The sequence below is a fragment of the Sus scrofa genome, chromosome 14 (assembly GCF_054392235.1).
Source record: "Sus scrofa isolate SSC_HxYL_T2T_F1_AM1 chromosome 14, Sscrofa_HxYL_maternal_Yorkshire_Landrace_v2.0, whole genome shotgun sequence".
NCBI lineage: Eukaryota > Metazoa > Chordata > Mammalia > Artiodactyla > Suidae > Sus > Sus scrofa.
In genome coordinates, this window is record NC_139396.1 from 103,046,503 (window position 1) to 103,062,110 (window position 15,608).

The 15,608-nt window shown below is 47.6% G+C and overlaps 1 protein-coding gene across 4 annotated transcripts in view; it reads left to right on the top strand.

Annotated features, from left to right (window-relative positions):
* The window catches only part of LOC102163764 (uncharacterized), a 447,748-nt gene that overhangs the window by 193,012 nt on the left and 239,128 nt on the right, over nt 1-15,608 (top strand). For all 4 annotated transcript variants that reach the window (XR_014828194.1, XR_014828193.1, XR_014828196.1 and 1 more), the window contains one exon: nt 3,313-3,404. The gene's annotated coding sequence lies outside the window, so the exon portion shown is untranslated. The remainder of the gene's footprint in view (nt 1-3,312; nt 3,405-15,608) is intronic.

Below are 15,608 nucleotides of genomic sequence, written 5' to 3' on the forward strand. Positions count from 1 at the left end.
CCGCATACCCACAGTCCTGGCAGTGATCTTGGTACAGATAAAAACCCTCCGAAATTATCGCTTAGTTTGAGGAAAAAACCACTCTGCTGCCACAGGCGGGAGTACAATTCCTTCATTTCTGGTCCCAGCCTCACTGGCCCCCACTTGCGCTCACCTTGGTCCATAACTAGGCACTGCTGCTCCCTCCACTTCTATCTGAGTAAGAGGAGTGTCACAGCCACTTTCTGTCTTTTATAGCTCCCCCTGGCACAGCTGTCAACAGTGCTTAATCGCAGGAATCACCTAGGACTCTCTTTAGAAAAGTAGGGATGCTCAGTGCCTGCTCCAGACTGAGCGAGAGAAGGCCAGCCAGTTCAGGAAACCCTGGTTCTCTAGACATGCTTTCTGTAGGTGGACGACATCCCGTGGTCTCATCTTCCAATTCATTGGCCAAGGGTCAATGTGCAGACAATTGGAATTCTGTTTACCATCTTATACATTCTTATTGAAACCCTACTAAGGTTAGTGGAAAAAGATAGAGGTCTTATGGGAAAAGCAAACTTTCTAGACCTAGAATTGAATACCAGCTCCATCACAAATGCTTCATGACCTTGAGAGGTCACTTAACTCTGGCCCTGGTTTCCCTCAATTGTCCCATGAGAACAGTGGTCTCTCTCTCCACATTGTCATGAGGAGACATACATGGTACATAAATGGAATGCTGGGTACAGGATCTGGCACAGACGTAGGTGCTCGACCAGCAGTTGCTGCTATTCCTGCCAGAGGAAACTCATGGCATCCCTAAGAGGAGAGTTCATAGGCTTCTGTGAATCTCCAAGCCACTGGCCATTCCCAGAGGGTATAATTTCAAGAGAAGCAGTAGGCTAGGCTTACTCCCCAGGGAAGTGACTTATTCCTTTTACCAGCTATTATTGTATTTAAAACAAATTTGGGCCTCAGCCTCCTATAAACCACTATATGTTATGGCCCTTCAGGGAATTCACAACCTGTTGAAATGATAATGAACCTCCAGTGTCAAGGTTCTGCTTTCCTGTAAAACACATTGGGAGGCACACACAGGCCATTCTTTTTTTTAATTATTTTTTTATTTTTTGTCTTTTTGCATTTTCTAGGGCCGCTCCCGCAGCATATGGAGGTTCCCAGGCTAGGGGTCTAATGGGAGCTGTAGCTGCCGGCCTACGCCAGAGCCACAGCAACGTGGGATCCGAGCCGCGTCTGCAACCTACACCACAGCTCACGGCAACGCCGGATCGTTTACCCACTGAGCAAGGGCAGGGACCGAACCCGCAACCTCATGGTTCCTAGTCAGATTCGTTAACCACTGCGCCACAACGGGAACTCCACAGGCCATTCTTGTAGGCTGTGCAGACAACAGGAAGGAGGCAAGGGATGAAGATGGAAGGAATTGGAGCTGGCTTTCCTGTGAGTCCCAATCTGCTCAAGACAGTCTTCTGTGCCACCTTGGTGAACATCTGGTACTTCTTGTCTAGGATGGGGCGATAAGCTCAGTCTGGCTTAAGCCAAAAGGGAGGTGGTTGACACATGCTAGGAATCAGGCATGACTGGCCGTGGTTCTGTATGGAATTGTTGGCTCCACTTCTCAGTCTTTGTTCCTCTGTGTTGACTTCATCTTCAGGCTGGCTGTCCCCACAGGGTGGCAGAAATGGCCTCCAGGAGCTGCAGGCTTACATCTTTCCTGATAGGCAGGGACAGGAAGTAAACCTCTTATCCCCATGGTTTCAGCCAAGTCCTGATGCTGACTCTCCTTGGCTCATTCAGCCCTTGCCCTCCCTGAACAAGTGCTTATGGGCCTAGGAGGGAAGGACCCTGACTGTCCGGGCCTGGCCCACTTACCCACCACAGGGCTGGGAGTAGAGAGTCTGGAGGAAGAGGGGTCAAAAGTTGAGTGGGCAAAACCAAGAGATGTCCAGTCCCACTGGTCAAGCAGCCCAGGCCCAGTGACAGAACTGAGGGTGACTTCTCATCTCGCCTGACCCCTTACTCCCCGTCCCCTGCAAACACATTGTTTAGACTCTCAGTTTTGACCTATTAAGACCACACAGTGATGAAGACAATTGGGAATATTTGACCATTGTCTTCATTTGGGCTCCCCAGAACTGGATGCTGAAACTGGAATCAGGGGGTGAGATGTTTACCCAGACAGTCATCTCAGGAAGCACAGTAGGGCTGCAGAGTGAAACAGGGAAGGGAAGAAAACCACTGTGGGCTGAGCTAGCAGGTGTGTTTCTGCTGTGCGCCTTGGGAGTTTGGTTGCATTGGGTCCCCCTTAGTGACTGCCCACAGGACACTCAGAAGGGTCCCTCCAAGGAGCAAGGAAGTACCTAATGACCAAATCTTGCCCCTCAACAGTTGAGGGATGCTCCTGGGGTCTTACTGCCTGGCACTCTGAGCCTGCCCCATTGCGGGGAAAATAGTCTTACAGCGCAAGCCTGCCCTCAGAAGGAAATTCAGGTGCTTGAGCTGGAAGTATTATGGTGCATGAATGTGCCCCACTGCAGCTGCAGCTGACTTCCAGGGAAGAGGGCCAGGAGAGGTGGGAGAGACGCCAGCAGCATCTGCTACAAACTGAGACTGGGTATTATTAAGGAATTAAAAAAATTTTTGCTAGGCACCTTAATGACATAGTAAATAACTTAAAAATATGTTCTTATTATTTTTTTTAGAAATGTGTCATGAAGAATTTTGGTGTGAAAGGTAGTGACATTTGTAATTTGCTTTAAAATATTTCAGCAAAAAAAATGATGAAGCAACTAGTGCAGAATGTTAGCAGTTGTTAAATCTAGATGACAGATATAGATCTATGGGTGTTAATTATACTATTTCTACCTTTCGGGAAGTTTGAAAATGTATGTAGTCAACAAGAAGACCCAGGGTAATGCTGGGATCTCTTTCTATTTGGTGCCTGGGCAGTGGCTGCTTCTCCCTGTCCTGACACAGGTCAAGGGTCTGGAGCTCTTGTTGGGACTCTGGCCTTGCCTCCAAATTTTATGTGACTTTGGAAATGTGTCAGGGCCTCCGTTCCTCTGCCTGTAAATAAAGGACAGAGTTGTTCTAAATTTCTGGGGTCTGCCACACTTGGAGGCTCTGTGGGTCAGAGGAGAGTTTCTGAAGTGCAGTGGAAATTGCAGACTATCAATAGAAAGGCTTTGGAACTCCCAGTCAGCTGTCCCCTGGAGCTTTGTGTTAGGGGCTGTCAGGCCACTTCTGAGCAGCTCCAAGACCCAGCCTCTGATTTGGAAAATGATCCCAGTAAGTACTCAGTTGCCCACCCCCCTTTGTTTTCTCTTCTAGGGCTGACATTGGACTGCAGGAGGAAGGCAAGGTCCTGGGCCTTATGCAAAGAAAAGTGTCCTGGAAGTGAATACATACATTCCTGCTGCATGGTGAGTTTTTACTGTAAATGATGTTGAATTGTGTCAAATGAGTTTTTAAAAAAAATTGTTGGGATAATCATATGATTTCACAGATATTGGAATATTATACTAACTTTTTCTTCCTAGGATAAATCCTTCTCATTCATGGTGTATTATCCTTTTTTGTGTGTGTATTACTGAATACAGTTTTTCCATATTTTAAAGTAGTTTTGCCTCATGAAGAGTATTGGTCTGTAATTTTCTATTTAATAATATCTTTTTCTGGTTTTTGTATGAAGATAAATTGACTTTATAAAATGAGTTGTGGAAGGTTTCATTTGTTTTCTGAAAGAGTTTGATAGGTTTGGTATTTTTTTCTACCTAATTAAAAAAAATAGAATTTACCAATGAAGCTGCCTGAACTGATGCTTTCTTTGTGAGAAAATTATGACTAAAAATTCAATTTACTTAGTAGATATAGGATTATTTAGTCTTTCTGCATCTTCTTGAGTGAGTTTCACTAGTTTGGACCTTTCAAGGAATGTATGCATTTTCTCTAAGCTTTTGAATTTATGGTGTGAAATTGTTTATACTATTTATCTTTACTATACCTCTTTATCATTATATAATTTCCCTTTTTATCCCTGGATAGACTCTTTTTTTAATGAGATCTCCTTTACTTGATATCAGTATAGTCAATAGAACTTTCTTTTAAAAAAATTAAAAATATTTTATTATTATTATTTTATTGAGATATCTTGATAAAAGACCCTTTTTTTTTTTGCTGCTACTTTTAAAAAACTTAAGTATAATTTACCTATGTTAGTTCCAGGTGTACAGCATAATGATTTGATATTTTTTACACATTACAAAGTGATCATCACCATAAGTCTAGTTTCCACCCCTCACCATACTAAATTATTATGGTATTATCGACTATATATCCCATGCTGAATAGAACTTTCTGATAATTAATGTTTGGGTGCTATATGTTATTGTAACCTTTATTTTTAACCTGTGTCTGTATATTTAAAGTGGATATATTATAGACAGCATATAGTTTAGTCTTGCTTTTTTAATCTAATTTGTCAGGCTTGGGCCTTTGAATTGGAATGATCATTAATAGACTGGGTTCAAATATATCATCTTGCTATTAATTTTCTTTTTTTTTATCTGTTCCTTGTTTCATTTTTTTCCCTGCCTTATTTTGTATCAGTTCAGTACATTTTATAATTCCATTCTCTCGTCCCTCTAAAGTTATTAGCTGTATAACTTTGTTTTTTGTTTTCATGATTGCTCTAGAGTTCATTATATATATGTTAAACTTACCAAAGTCTACCTCCCATCAATATTATACTATTTTATTTATGATATGAGAGTCTTACAACAATGTAATTCCTTTCTCTTCCTGTCCTTTGTGCTAGTGTTATTATGTATTTTACTTATACTTACATTATAAACCCCACAATGCACTTCTTTTTTTATATTAAGTAGTCAGCTACCTTTAAAAAAATGGGTAAACACATACATTTTTATCTACCCACAACTTAGTATTTCCAGTACTCTTAATTCACTTTTATAGACTTGATTTCCATCTGCTATTTTCTTTTAGTCATAAGAATTTTATTGAATAATCCTTATAATGCAAGTCTGCTAGTGGTAATGAATTTTCTTAGCTTTTTTATTTGAAAATTCTTTATTTTACTTTGCTTTTGAAGGATATTGTCCTTGATATAGAATTCTAGGTTGATAGTTGTTTCTTTCCTTCCTTTCTATGCATTAGAGACATTGTTCCATTGTCTTCTGGCTTGCATAGTTTCACTTGAGTAGTCTTTGCAATTTTTAGTTGTTTCCCTGTAGGTTAAGTGATGAGTATTTTTTCTCTGACTGAAGATTTTCTCTTTGACATTAGTTTTTGTAAACTTGATTATAAAGTACTTTGATGTGATTTTCTTTAAGTTTCTCCTACCTTGGGGTTTGTCAAATTTTTTGATATGTCAATTTATATTTTTAATGAAATTTAGAAAACTTTCAGCTGTTACTTCTTCAAATACTTTTTATGTCCTCTTCTTTTTCTTTGGGATTCCCAAAGAAAATATATGGTAGACCACTTAATACTAGAGTATGACCCACTCCAAATATTATGACTTAATTGGTCAGAGCAGGAACATTTAGTATTTAAATTTTTTCCCCAGGTAGTTCTAATGTGCACCCAGAGTTGAGAGCCATTGACCTCATCCAACCCTCCCAATTTAGAGCTGAGGCCACTGAAGTGAAGAATGGTTAGAAGCAAATGTAGGTGAGATCATAGTCTGTTGCAAAGCCCACCTAAAACAAAGAGTATAGGATATGTACCTTATGGCCTCCCCGGAGACTGTCTCTTGGCATCCAGGTATTTGAAGTTGTGGCAGGAGGTCTGCAGTGCACTTGAATGCAAGATGTACATCCTCAACACTAGTAGCTAAGGCCAAACCATTAGCTATGCAAAACTATGGATTTCTGCAGTCCTAAAATCATTTAAATCAGCCTGGTACCACAGTAGTGCCCACATATAGACCTGCTGTGAGTCATTGATTGATTGTGATCAAGTTGATGAGAATTCTGGTATTTAACAGACTTCAGCATGGAACCCCAGGGCATATTCTGTCAGTGTTCATATCAATTCCATCTCTAGATTTACATCAGCAAGGGTGGTTCTCAGTTTGGTTTCAGTCATTCCATGCATTAAAAAAAATAGTGCTTTCACTGAGCCAGCAGGAGGCAAATATTACCTAGATTTTGATATTGAGTAGCACTCTGAGATTTATTGATTCATGTTCAAAATTTCAGCTATCCTAGGATTCCTTGGTGAGATCATTAGATGAGAATATTTTCTCTTTCCTTTCTTCCCTCCTCTCTCTTTCCCTCCCCTCTTTCCCGCTCCCTTCTCCTTCCCTCTCCTTCCCCTTCCCTCGTTCTTCTTTCTCTTTTTAAAATTAACCTTAAGTTGGTCATACGTGGAGTGATGGGATGCATCTGCCTGGGGACCACCTGCAAGTTAGTTCAGAATTGGATTATACCAGGGCTTCTTTCCTGCCTTGACATTCTTCTAATTATGTAATGCCCCTAGATGACTTTTGGCCATGCTTGGTTTCAGATTTTAGGCTGATAATGACAGCCAGATGACGCCCTCTCTGCTTCTCTCTCCTCAGCGCACTGTTAGCTTTTGCTTGAGCCTTGACTCACTGTGCAGCTTAGACAAACCCTCTCATCAAGCTGGCATTTTACAGGTGGTTGAGGACAGATGTGGAGAGTGAAAACAAAAAGTGGTGGTTAACACTTATGAAGTGTGTGTAACTGTTTTAAGTGCTTGACCCTCAGAGCCAGGCTATAGACAAACACTCAACACTGATTTACTTATTGGCATCAATGAAAAGCCGAATGGAACATGGGCAGATATCTTATTTTTAACTTTTTATTTGAAACGAAAATTTGCAAATATAGTACAGGAAGTTCCTGTGTACCCTCCTAGCCTTTCCTAATGTTAACATCTTACATAATTTGTAATTATTCAAACCAATAAATTACTATTCAGAAATACTATTACTAAACTATAGACTTCTTTCAGATTTTACTAGTTTTTTTATTTTTTTTCATTAATGTCCTTTCCCATTTCCCTTTTTTTTTCATTAAAGATCCTTTCCTGGACTGGTCCAGGATCAGTCCAGGACCCCATGTTGTATTTAGTTGTCATGTCTCCTTAGTTCTTTCCAATCTGTGGCAGTGCCTCAGTGTGCCATTGCTATTCATGACCTTGACCTTGTATAAGGGTACTGAGCAGTTATTTTGTAGGATGCCCCTCAATTTGCATTTGTCTGATCTTCCCCTTCATGCTTAGATTGAGGTTGTATTTCAGGAACTAGAGTACCGTATACGTGATGTACCCTTCTTAGAGCATTGTAACAGGGGCCACGTGATATTGATAGGTCTGCTGTTGACCTTGATCACCTGGTGATGGTGGGGTTTGCTGAATTTCTCCACTGCAGATTACTCTATGTGCTTTCTCCCTTGGTGTTGATAAATATCTTGGAGGAGCTCCTCTGAAACGATTCAGATATTCTATTTCTCCTCAGATTTTCACCCATTAATTTTAACATCTTGTCTGTAATAATTATTACCGTGGTGTTATAATGGCGAATATTTAAATTTCTCTCATCCTCTCTACATTTATTAATTAGAATTCTTCCATAAGAAAGAGCTGCCCCCCTTTATTTATTCAGTTATTTATTTCTAACTGTGTGGGCTTTGTGGATATTCATTTGATGAATGAGTTATAATTTGATATTCTTTTATTGCTCACAGTGTCCCAGCCTTGGCCCATGGGGGCCCTTTCAGGCTGCTTCCTCTGTCCTTTGGGCCTGTAGGCAGGGTTTAGGAGAGCCCAGAGTTCACCTTGGGGCAGTGAAGGCCAGGCTGTGTGTGGGATCAGCTTGAAGGGGAGAAGTGAAAGGAGAGATGGTGGCACCCAATACCCCCCACCCCATGTAGGATCTGCTTCTCTAAGACCTCTTCAGTTCCAGAATTTTCCTGGACAGCTCTGTTTCCCAGCTCTGTTTACAGCTGAACAAACCAAGCCATCAAGAAAGGAAGGGGCCCTCAGGGGCCACTGAGCAACCTGGGTAGGGGGTGAGGTAAGAGGGGCGACCTGAGCAGGGAGCCATGTTCCTGTCATCCCAGCCTGGCCCCCCGCCCCTGCAGGGCCTGGTTGTAAGTAGCCTGTTTCAGGATCTGGGCAACTGAGGGCTGAGGGAAGTGAGCCCCATCAGCAGAAGCTCAGGAAATAGGAGGCTTCTGGTGCAAAGTTTCTTCAGGAAGCCCCGGGCTGTTGGCTCTGCTCCCTCTCCTTTCTGCCCAGCTGAAAGGGAGGGGTTTTCGGTGCCAAATCCCCAGCTCTGGCTCAGTGGGGGCCTCTAATCCCCTCCTGGCTCAGGAACATGGTTCAGCCAGACCTACTGAAGTGCCCCCAGAGAGGATTTGTGCAGGCCTGGGAACAGGGCACTGTGGGCCTCAGGCCCACCCAGGCCAGGGCTGGAATGTTAGCGGCAGAGCATACGAAACAGGCATAGGGTTGGAGCTGACAATAAGTTCTGCGAGAATCAGGGGCTACATTAATAGAGGTCCAGTGAGCAGAAGGAGGGAGGTGACAGGCTGGCGTGACAATATGAGACCAGCCTATAGCAACTTCAATATCTGAGCCCTTCTGACCCTGACTATCTACACTAGACCCTGGGCTGTATAGAGACATAGCATACCCTATAGAAATACAAAAGCCTCCTTTCAGTCTTGGAAAAGGTAGCATCTCTCCTCAGGCTGCCTCGGGCAAGAACCAGCACAGGCAGAAAGCAGAGATTGTGAGTCACCAGGTCTTTCTAGTCTAGCAGGAACTCTCCTTTCAAATGAAGTGGCCAGGAGAGGGCTGGAGGTGTCCCTGTTTTACAGATGCTACAACTGAGGCCTGAAAGAGAAAGGGCTTGGGGCCTCCTCTGGTGAGTTGAGTTGATTTCAGAGAGAATCAGGTTTTCCCACTCCTGAGTTTTGGGCTATTGCATGATACCATCCTCTGCGGGGCCTGTTCTCCCATTTTGGACCATCTCCGGCCATGATGAGCAGTCCTCAAGGCTCAGTACATGCTTTGGAAAGTTCTCCTAGTATCCCTGGTGCTTCAGCAGGGTGGACTGAGATCTTGGGTGGGTCAGGCAGAGCATCAGCCCTCCCCCAGACTCATCCTTCAACCAGCTAGGTAACCAGGAGTGGAGTGTGTGATGCGAGTGTATGCACACGTGTATGTGCACGTCTGCTGGGTGAGAAAGTGGCATGTGCTTGGAAGAGCCTGCAGAGAGGCACTTGGCCGGATCCCCACCCTCGTCTGGCTCTGGTTTCATACTTCCTTCCCCTGCAGGCCTGGGGAGGCCAAGCTGCACAGATGGCCATCTGGCTGGCACTTTAGGACACGGTCCAGTGCTCACTCCCAACCTTCTCCCCCTCCACCCTTCTCTGCTTCAGTGGCTCAGTGGACTCTGCAAAGGAGCTTTGGGCCCATACAGAGAGGCACTGGGAGTGGTGGGCAGGGGCTTAGGCACAGAACTGTCCTGTGGCAGAGCCGCCCCCACCTCCCGCCCTGTGATCAGACTCTAACTGAAGAGAACTGGCGTCTGTGCTGCCCAGGTCCTGAAGCCGGGGAGGCGGGAGGGTCACAGGATGGAGGGAGCCTGATGCTGTGCCTAGTGGGAAAATTCCACTCATGTGAGCATCCTCCATGGCACCGTAAATTCCAGTCCCAAGAGCCAGTCAGAGGGACTGCAACTCAGCCCATCTATTTGTTCATTCTCTCATTCATTTGTTCATTCCATAACCTTTTCTTGATGCATGTAGCATGTTAGAACCTATTCTAGGCTTTGGCAGGGCCACCAAGATGAATAAAGAGCCACTGGATTTGTTCAGAACCCACTTCTGGCTCCAGTTTTAAGAACTGACTACTGGGAGGATGGGGAAAATTCCTCCCAAGCATCACTGTAGCGACCTGCCCCCTGCAGAGTTTTGGGGGCAGAGGCTACAGGAAGGGAGGGTGGTGGGCGGGCATTGTTGGGGATAGAAGTGAGAGCTGGAGTTGGGGCCTGAGTTCTGGACCTGGATCTGGTGCCTACACACGTTGGGTCCTGGTGTGGTTGGTTACCAGATTTAGCAAAAATAAAAACAGGACTCCCCAGTAAATTTATGTGTCAGATAAATAGTGAAAATCATTTAGGATAAGTTTGTCCCATGTAGTATTTGGGATATCTTTATACTAAACATTATTAGTTCCTTACCTGAAATCGACTTAACTGGGCACCCCGTGTTTTATCTGGCAATCCTGTGGCCTGGGCAAGTGGGTGGCAGACTCTCTCTGGGCCTCTGTTGCTGCATTAGCACCACAAGGGTGAGAAGGGGGCAATGAGAGCTGAGGGCCCTCTACCTCCTCGGAGGGCAGACTGCCTGTTTCACGCCAACCCCTGACCCAATGCCACTTGATGGAAAGGATGCATGCTTCCAAAACCTATGGAAAAAAGTCTGGGTGTTTGATGCGTCAGACTTGCTCTCACCGAACTTCCATTTCCCTTTCACCCCAGTGGAGAGGTCAGCCTGAGTGAACCACTGGCTGTCATCACACAAGAGCCAGCAAAGGGATGGTCCTGGGTCACCAGAGGTGTCCCTACAAAGAGGTCCTGGGCTGTCTTCTCCTGTCCATGTGTTGTTCCCTGCTTCTAGTCCAACCCTGCCCTTGACCACTACAGAGAGAGGCCAGAGAGGGAAAGAGGATTGCTGCGGTCACACAGCATGCAGTGGGGAGCCAGAAGCAGCCTGCCAGCCACCAGACTCCCTGCCCTGTGCCCCCTGGGAAAACATTTTCCTGGCCCCACACAATATTGTCAGACAGTCATCTTTGGTGCCATGAGGGTTCTGCCCTAGAAGGCCTAACAGACAAGGTCTGGGGGCTCTGCCCAAAAGGTGAGTGACACATTTGTCTGAAGTAGTCTGGCCTGGGGCGTTGCTAACTGCTTTGAGCATGAACAGTTCCATATGTCCAGCAGGCTGATTAGCTGCACAGAGATGGGGAGGGGGAAAGATCATGAATAAAGAATTCGTATTAACCAAAGATCCAGTGATAAAGGCCCAGCTGAAAGAAATTAAAAAGATGGTGTTTTCAAACATTGCCCCCCCGACAGGGGAATTTTTTTTAGCTGCAAGCGAGCGCGTTACAGATTTCAGACGCTAACATGTTGACAAAAACAAACACATAAACAAAAGTTGAAGTGTAGGAGGCCTCCTGGGTCTGATGGAAGTCTCAATGATGTCCCCCCTCTCTCTCACACACACACACTCAGGCCCTTGCTTTGGCTTAGCTTTAAAAAAATGCAATTAACAATAATATCTCACAGTAAATTCTTCCCTGGTCTGGATGCTTTTCACCCTTTGTTCCTTTGGAAAAATGTTGTCTCTTTAAGCGTCTGCGTATTGGCGATCGTTAGGAGGAAAGAGCTAAGCAGAGTTTCCTTTATTTATTTATGTCCCTTTTGCTGAATTCTGATGAAGCGCAGGCAGGCAGCGGAGCATCTGGCTTCTCAGGAAGATGGCTGTGTGGAGAATTGGGGCCCTGGCTCGAGACACAGGGAGCGTGTGCAGGCTCTCAGAGCGCATGGCGAGTCCATCTTCCTGGCATTTGGGGCTGCAGTGGAGGCCCCAGCTTCCCCTGGGGACAGTGACCCCTATTCTGCTCAGGGCGCTCCTGCCCCCCTTCAGCCTCAGGCGGGCGGTGCGTGGAGTCGGGGCAGCAGAGGAGGGGAGGTCAGGGCTGAGATCCTCACTCACGCTGGATGGGCGGGCAGGGTGGAGGGGGTGACTCGTCCCAGTGAAGGTCCTCAGGCTGGGGTAGGTCCTAGAAACCACATACTCTGAAGGGGGAGGGTAGGATCCAGGGGTGTGTAGCCTGGGGCAGAGGTGGGGGTGCTGACACAGGGACAGCCAAGCCCCACTTCGTCTTGGCACCTTCACACAAGGTTGCTGTGGGTAGAGGGGGAAGACTGTCCTTAAGGAGCCTATGTTGTGCCAGAGATGGAAAAGAGAAGCCTGTTTCTGTGCTCAGATGATGTCACTGTCCGTCAGAATCGGGTAACAGTTTGGAAGGGCGGCGTTGTAAATGGAGCGAGTTCTCTGTCATTGGACAGGTGGTGGGGAGTGTGCGAGGCTGCGCAACGTTTATTGTGCACCTACTGACTGCATACTGGGTTCTCAGCTGGTCTTCGGCATGACTAGACCTTCCCTTAAGCCTCCAGTTCATCTGCGTGGGGTTTTGCATATTTATATTACAGATAGGCTGAGGTGGAGGTCAGGCTGGGTAAACCTCAGATGGCTGACTGGCAGAGGCAGAATGCAAATCCTGGGGTGGCTGGTTTCTCTACTTATCAGCTGGGGGATGTGGAACCTGTTCCCGCCCCCTCACACAGCATCCAAGGGTTCACTGAGCTGGGGCTGCACATTGCTGTCTCTGACCTACTTGCTCAGCTTCTCTGCCCCAGTGGGATGGAGACCCAGTCCCACCTGTAACTGTCCATGCCACCACCAGGGAGGCTTCCCCAGGACAGGGACAGGGTCTCTCCACTCCTGACAAAAACAGCCATCTATAACCCAAGTGGCAGCATACAATATACTTGCTGAACGTCTTCTGAGGCCTGGAAAAGACTCCCAAGATTTGGGGTGGGGGTGTGTGTATAATTCCCGTGGCTCGCTGGCCCTGGCCTGAGCACTGTCACTAACAGTTTGGAGAAGAGGTGCAGCACTGTCAGCCTGGGCCCCAGGGACATGCAGACTAGCTGGTCTCAGGAAGAAAGTTAAAGGTGACTTGTTCTGCTCTGCAGTGTTCTATGGCAGCAGCAGCGCCAACTACGGGGACTTCTGCTTTCATGTGGCAGCCCATTTGCCGTGGACCTCGTGTGTGCACCAGCAGGTCCAGCTGATGGTGTGAGGGATAGGGTGGCGTGGGCCACAGACCCCAAGTCTGCTTCCCCTCCTCTGCACTGCTCAGATACTAAAAAGCTCTTCCTTCTGTGGAGCAGAGCATCTGCCTCCTTTTGGCTTCTGCACATTTAGCTCATTTCTGTCCTGTGGGTCCCTGTGCTTGGGGGTAGGCTGCTAGATGTTTGGAGACAGGGCTGGGGTCCTAGGGATTCTTCCTGCCCTGGTCCTGTCGCCTTCCTCCCTCATGGCCCTTGTTGGATGGGGGCGGGGTGGGGAATGTGTACGTGTACCTGTCTCTGGCTGCTCTTCCAGGGCTAGCACATGACAAAGGCTTCCTTCTTGGTGGGAAACCCGAGCTGAAGTCCAGCCGTGGCCCGGACCCGCCCAGTCCAGGAGGAAACACACCTTCAGTGTCATTCCCTGACCTCACTTCCGCATTCCCAGATTCCTGTGAAGTGACCATATTTTAAAGTAGGAAGGCACATTTATTTCCTCTCCAGTAGAACTGGGAAATGATCTTGGAGACTCAGAGAGTTCAGGTAACTTGTATAAGTCTCACAGCACTTGGTCGTCAGGCCAGCTTTAGAAACCCAGGCTCTGGCCTCTAGCCCTGGTTCCTTCCCTGAGAACCTCTGTGGTGACCGGCTGGTTCGTCAGGCTGGGGACGGGCCCATAGCTGACATGACTCAGTGCTGTGTCCATTGTGGGGTGTCCTTGTTGAGAACACAGAAAACGCAGCAAGACCACCAGGACTTCCCTGGGCCGGGGAAACACTGGGCCTTTGTCCACCTGGCCAGGGTCTAAAGCAGATATGGAAATCAGCTTACAGCTGCCCCTGAAGGCCCTGCCGCCCGGCAAAGCATGTATGAGGAGGAGAGAAAAAGCAGACACAGCTCAGCTATCAGATCACTCAGCAAAGCAGAGGCTGGGGCCATGGGAATTGCCAGCAGTGTTTCACAAATTATATCAATATGGCCTAGCGGTCTGGGGACCGGTAGAGACACCTGTGGGAGGGGCCGGCTGTCCCCCCTGCATTCAAGTGAGGAATGCTGCCCGGTGAGCACCACATCCTCTTTCATCATAGCCCCTCGTGGAGGTACTTTTTTTTTTTTTTTTTTTTTTGAGAAAACGCCTCAGAGCTCTGCCTTTGCAAGCAGCTCTAGAAATAACTTGCTGGGAAACATTTCTGTCTGATACTTACCACCCACTGAGAAAATGGTCCCTACGTCAGGCAGTTTGGCATCCAGAGAAGCTCAAAGAGGACAGCGTGGCTCGCGGGATGCGGGATGCCCAAGGGTTGGTAGCAGCCACAGGCGGAGGCTGTCAGAGCTTGAGGATTTGTGTTCACACTCCATCTCTGCCACCTACTGCCATGTGACTTGAGGAAAACTGGATCCCCCTGGGCTTTGAGGCCCTTGTTGGTAAATGGGGCTGGTCCCTTATGACCTTGTCCTCAAGGAGCTATAGTTGAGTGTGTGGGAACAAAGCACGGCTGGGTCTTGGACCCCTGGCACAGTGAGGGAAGGGCCTGAGAAAGAAAAGGACAGCGGAATATTGGGGGGCTGGTGGGGGCGGATTCCTCGCTTTCCTTCTGCTGCCAGCCCACTGTATCCTCTTGGACTTGGGGTTCTGGTGACAGGAGGGGAAGCCTGTGATGCAGTAGGTCAAGCTAGCACCCTTATTGTAAGATGAGGAAACTGAGACCCAGAGTGTGGGGGAGGGGTGGTATGTGTCTGCTCAAGGCCACAGAAATGAGGTGGCTGAGTCACGCCTGACCTGCCTGTTTCCTGGCTTCCACCTGTGAGGGCACCTGGCCTGGGGACAGCTACAGGAGTCCAGAGTGTTCTGCCCCTTTGGCCTGTCCTCTGCATTTCCCTATAAAAGGGACCAGAGGGAGCTGGACAGTGGTGAGGGGGATCCTGGATTACATGGGAGAGGAGGAGGAGACCCAGCTGTGCCCGGTCTAGGCTCTGGTATGGCTCACATGTCTTTACTTCCTGGGCCTGACCTGCCTCATCTGTGAAATGGGGGCATGACTCTAACCTCATTGGGGTGATGAGGGGATCGGCCATTCATGGAACAGGGATTGGAAAGGGTATCGTCTCAGCCAGGTGCTGCTCCAACAAGGGGAACAGATGTGATCTAGACCGAGGCTCCATCCTCACATCCCTTTCTAGTGGAGCAAGCAGCCAAAAGACCAGCAAAAAAGGAATAAACAGGATCCCTTCATGGTGAGGTCACCATAGAACAGAACAATGTGAACACCAGTGAGTTGCGTGGGATGGGCTAGGAACTGTTTCGGGATGAGAGGGAGGCAGGCGTGTATAGTGCATCCCAGTTGTGGAAGTTGCAAGTGCCAAGATCCTGGGGCAGGAACGAGGCCAGCAGCTGGTGTGCAGTGGGAGTGGTGGCGGGGTGCAGGGGAGAAGTAGTGGGGGCAGGCGTGAGGGCTGAGCCATGCCCGGCCAGTAGCTGCTCAAAAGTGCTCAGGCCAGATCTGACACAAGAGGCTGAAGGGAGCCCCCATGTGTGCCCCAAACAGCTCAAGCCCAGGCAGGAGTCTGGGCAGCACAGGCTGGGGTGCGGCCTCTCTCAGCTCATAGGTGCCCGTCCAGGCCTGGTGGGAAGATGGGAGCTGGTGTCTGAGCATGTCGGGGGTGCAGAGGAGAGGAGGAAGTAGGATAGAGCAGAGCTGGTGAGGCC